Source organism: Sturnira hondurensis, unplaced genomic scaffold (assembly GCF_014824575.4).
Source record: "Sturnira hondurensis isolate 20B ecotype Veracruz unplaced genomic scaffold, ASM1482457v3 Scaffold0008723, whole genome shotgun sequence".
NCBI classification, from domain to species: Eukaryota; Metazoa; Chordata; class Mammalia; order Chiroptera; family Phyllostomidae; genus Sturnira; species Sturnira hondurensis.
The window spans coordinates 4,895,318-4,900,937 of NW_028081354.1; the positions used below are offsets into that span (position 1 = coordinate 4,895,318).

At 38.8% G+C, this 5,620-nt stretch overlaps 1 pseudogene; it reads left to right on the top strand.

Moving 5' to 3' along the window:
* Nucleotides 1-1,697: 1,697 nt before the first annotated feature.
* On the top strand, nt 1,698-2,861 carry LOC118993322 (high mobility group protein B2-like; annotated as a pseudogene).
* The last annotated feature ends 2,759 nt before the right edge of the window (nt 2,862-5,620 follow it).

Here is a 5,620-nt window from a genome sequence, read left to right on the forward strand (position 1 = left end):
GAGAGCTCCTAGGCCCCATAAAACTTGCTAAGTGACCCCAGGCCCAGCACTAGCATCAGCCAGCCTAGATTCACAGCTTGGCTTCACCTGAGAACCTACAAGCCCAGCAGCACAAATAACAGCCATCTCAGCATACTTTATATTTCAGGGAGAGTGGCCCCAGGAAAAACACAGTTTGGGGGCCTGTACCACCCAAAAAAACCCAGAACCTGCACACCCAGTAGACAGCTGCAGACCATGTTAGAGCACCACCACCCTACCCCCCGCACAGCTGATCCTCCATGGATTAAGGAGGTTACTGATCGGTGGTTATAGCCAGTCCTTACAGCTGACTGACCTGAGTTAATCCCTCCCACTGCCCTGCCAACGGCAATCAAGGCTCAATTACAAAATGAGAGTGAACTCAGCCCATGCAAAGGGTGTGCCTCAAGTACCCAGCTTGGGTGATAAAGGAAGCTGTGCCACTGGACCCTACAGGACAACTACTACCAGGACATAGTACCAAGACAGAGAGTCATAGTAGCTCTACTTCATATACAGAAACAAACACAGGGAGGCTTTCAAACATGAGACAAAGAAACATGGCCCAAATGAAAGAACAGAACAAAACTTCAGAAAAATAACTAAACAAAATGGAGATAAGCAATCTATCAGATGAAGAATTCAAAAACACTGGTTATAAGGATGCTCAAGGAACTTGGTGAGGACCTCAACAGCATAAAAAAGAACAGTCAGAAATGAAAGATACACTAATTGAAATTTACAAATTACAGGGAAACAATAGAGTGGATGAAGCTGAGAATCAAATCAATAATTTAGAACATAAGGAAGTAAAAACAACCAATCAGAACAATAAGAAGAATAAAGAAGCCAAAAAATGAGGATAGTATAAGCAGTCTCTGGACAACTTCAAGAGGTCCAACATTCAGATCATATGGAGTGTATGAAGGAAAAGAGAAAGAGCATGAAATTGGAAACCTATTTGAAAAAATAATTTTAATAATTTCTTCCCTAATTTGGTGAAGAAAATAGACATGCAAGTCCAGGAAACGCAGAGAGTGCCAGACAAGATGAATGCAAACAGGACCACTCCAAGTCACATCATAATTAAAATGCCAAAGGTTAAACATAAGGTAAGAATCTTAAAAGCAGCAAGAGAAAAGCAGTTAGTTACCTACAGGGGAGTTCCCACAAGACTATCAGCTGATTTTTCAAAAGAAATTTTGCAAGCTTAAAGGGATGGCAACAAATATTCAAAGTCATGAAAAGCTGGTACCTACAGCCAAAATTGTTCTGCCCAGCAAAGATATCATTTAGAATCAAAAGATAGATAAATAGCTTCCCAGACAAGAAAAAGCTAACATAGTTCATCATCACCACAACATTATATGAAATGTTAAAGGAACTCATTTAAGAAAAAGATCAAAACTAGCAACCATAAAATGGAAAAAAAAATACATATCAATCAACAATTGAATCTAAAAAACAAACTAAGTAAACAAGAAGAAGAGACACAGACTCATGGATATGGAAAGAGTTTTGATAGATGCCAAATGGGAGGGCAGTGAGAGGGAAAGGATGAAAGGGGACAATTAAGAGGTACAAACTGGTAGTTACAGAATAGCCATGGGGATATAAAATATGGTATAGAAAAGAGTAGCCAAAGAACTTATACACATAACCTGTGGACATGAACAATGGTGCGGGGATTACCTGAAGGAATGGTGGGTGCCAGGTGAATGAGGGCAAAGAGGAAAAAATCAGGACAACTGCAATAGCATAATCAATAAAATATAATTTTTAAAAAATGTACTGGAAAACAGAACTTCAACATACTTGGGGGGTAGTGGAGAGAAATCCTAATTTAACCTATAACAAATGGTCAGAAAGAAATCACTGAGAAAGAGACATCTGAGTCAAGCTCTTTAATCAGTTGGCCTAGCTATGATTTAGGTGAAGAGCCTTCTAAGCAGAGAGACCAGCAACAGTACCTGGTCTCCATCTACATGCAGTTGCTTAGACAAGTTTTCAAGAGTGAGAAATGTATTTTATTATAAGCTGCTTGAAGGAATAAATATGATAAAAAATAATCATGAACAGCCTGAGGACTGGGTTAGTGTAAACCAGTTCACACTGGAGCCCAGCAAGGAAAGCATCTCCATTGGACCCAGTCACAGAGTGAGACTCTGAGGAAAACCTACCACCAGGTAGGTGCCATCTGTCACCATTGCTAAAGGAGACCCCAACAAGCTGAGGGGCAAGATGTCTTTGTGTGCCACCTTCATGCAAACCTGCCAGGAAGAGCACAAAAAGAAATACCCAGACTCTTCTGTTAACTTTTCCAAATCTCCCAAGAAATGTCTAGAGAGATGGAAGACCATACCTGCAAAGGAAAAAAGTCAAAGTTCAAAAATATGGCAAAGAGTGACAAAGCTTGCTATGTTTGGGAGACAAAAAATTATACTCCTCCCAAAGATGATAAGGAAGGAATGAAAAAAGATAGCAATGCTCATGAAAGGCCTCCACCTGTCTTCTTCCTGTTTTGCTCTGAACATTGCCCAAAGACCAAAAGTGAACACTCTGCTTTATCAATTCGGAATACTGTAAAAAAAAAAAGGTTGAAATAGTGGTCTGAATAGTCAGCCAAAGATAGGCAACCATATGAGCAGCTAAGCAGCTAAGCAGCTAAGCTAAAGGAGAAATTTAAAAAGGATATTGCTACATACTGTACCAAGGGCAGAAGTGAAGTGGGAAAGAAGGACCCTGGCAGGACAACAGGCTCAAACAAGAACAATGAACCAGAAGATGAGGAGGAAGAAAAAGAGGAAGATGAGGAGGAAGAGGATGAAGATGAAGAATAAAGGCTATCCTGTAAGGATACATGTGGAGTATGTGTGTGTGCTCAGGCAATAATTTGTGAAGAACATGGATTCGGGTGCAGCTTCTCTATAAAAACTGTACAGATTTTTCTATAGCTGATAAGATTCTTTGTAGAGCAGACACTTTTTTCAAAATGCAGGTTGTAGGTCATTGAGGGGCTACTATGTACAGTTAAATTTTAAGGCTTTGGATGTTAAAAGTTTTTGAACAGACACTTCTCCAAGGAGGACATACAGAGGATTCAGAGACACATGAAAAGATGCTCAATATTGCTTGCTATCAGAGAGATGCAAATTAAAACCACAAGGAGATACCACTTTACACCGGTGAGAATGACTATCATAAACAAAGCAATAAACAACAAGTGCTGGAGAGGGTGTGGGGAAAAGGAGACTCTAGTCCATTGTCGGTGGGATTACAGACTGGTACAACCATTATGGAAAACAGTATGGAATTTTCCAAGAAAACTAAAATTGGACCTGCCTTTTGACCCAGCAATTCCACTGCTGGGATTATATCCTAAGAACCCTGCAACACCAATCCAAAAGAACCTATGCACCCCAATGTTCATAGCAGCACAATTTACAATAGCCAAGAGTTGGAAGCAACCTAGGTGCCCATCAGTAAATGAATGGATCAAAAAACTATGGTAGATATACACAATGGAATTCTATGCAGCAGAAAGAAAAAAGGAGCTCCTACCTTTTTCAACATCATGGATGGAACTGGAAAGTATTATGCTGAGTGAAATAAGCCAGGTGTTGAAGGACAAATACCATATGATCTCACCTTTAACAGGAAGCTAAACAACAAAACAAACAGCAAGCAAAATATAACCAAAGACACTGAAATAGAGAACAGGGGGACAGCGACCAGAGGGAAGAGGGGAGGGAATTTCAGGGGGAATAGGGGAGGGATTTAGAGGAACAAATATAAAGGATACATGGACAGCAACTAAGAAGGGTGAAAATGGGAGGGAGGGGGAAGCACAGGGGGGTGAGATGGGGTGGGAGTAATAGACAGAAAACTGTACTTGAAAAATAATTAAATAAATTAAAAATAAATAAATAAATATAAATAAAAGTTTGTAAACATTTAATGGTTTCTTTAATTTCTTGACTTGTGTATGGTAACAGAAAACCCTAAGAATTAGCATCAATAGTAAAATTTTGGCATTTAAGAATGCTGCCCTTTGTCTTTTTAAAAAAATTACAGTAAAATTATGTATATTAAAAATAACAATAATTGTGAACATGGGAAAACCTGTATTTGCAGGTTCCTACAGCAACATTACTTGTGATCATGAAGAAGTAGACACTCACACAAACAGTCAAGGAATGGTACTGGGAACCAAAAAACATCTATTCTTAAAAAAAAAATCTGTTCTGCAGAAAGTGGAGAAAGCTTATGATATGTTAAATTAAAAAGTGAGACATATTTTACATACTTTAACTTATGCAAATACACACATATCTACCAGACTATTAGACTATCAGAATTGCCATTGTACTGAGTCACTGTGGCTGTTAAAATGTTCGAATCACAGATTTTATACTCTAATTTCTGGATGTTTGGGCTAATATTAATTTTATAATGAAAAATAATTTTGTAATAGCCCTGGTCCAGTAGCTCTATGCTTTAAAGTGTCATCCCAATACACCAAGGTTGCGGGGTAAATCCCCAGTCAGGGCACATACAAGAAGCATCCAATGAATGCATAAATAAGTGGAACAACATAACAATATTTCTCTTTTTATCTTTCTCTCTCTACCTCTCTTTCTCCTATCTCTCTAAAAATCAAGAAATAAAATTCTTACTAATTAAAAGAAAAATAATTTTGTAGGGAAAAACTGACATTTAAAAAATTGTTACAGATTTAAATATTTAAATAATTGTATATTAAACATAAGATCCACCTAATGTCTTGCTATATTTGCTTCAGATTTATTTTCCAAGGAATAAAGTATTAAGGCACAGATGAAGCTCCTTGTAAAAAGGTGGTATTTTGAAACCAAGAATTTAAGGCAAAGAAAAATTTGTGTAATATTCTTAAAAGAAAATGGCCTCATGAAATGAATGCAGTAGTCATTGGCTTTACAAAACAAAGAGGGGAAGCTTCCAGTGTCATCAGAATCATTTCCCAAAAAGTTATTTGTTCTCACAACAAAATGTTTTTTTATTCAACCATGAGAAAGCTTATACCCTATTCCATTTTCCACATTTTAAAATCTGCTGCAGGAGATTCCAAGATGGCTGCAGAGTAGGTGGAATAACCAACGGAAGGACAGCTGAACATAAATATTGCAATCAAGGATTTACAGAAGTCATATAGAGACTGGTAAGAGGGGCAGAGACACAGAAAGGGCTGACCCCGTACCCACATGCAAGCAGCTGAGAAGCCAGAGAGATATCTTGACTGCAAAAGTCCCTTCTGAGGACTGTGGGGTCTCAACTCCACTCTGGGATCCCATCCCAGAGTATCAGAGTTTGAAAGAGGCACTCACATAGCATCTGGAAGTGAAAATCAACAGGGACTCCATCTACCTGGAAGAAAAGAGCACCTGCTAGAAATCCAGGTGCACTCTTAAAAGGCCAATGCCCAGGATTTTGCTCTCAGACACTCACCCAGTGCTCCATCCAGTACAGGGTAAGCAACTCAGGGTATACGGGAATCATAAACAGAAGGCATGGGTGGTGTGGCCCCAAGGAGAGATCTGGAGGGTCAGCCACCAAGATACCT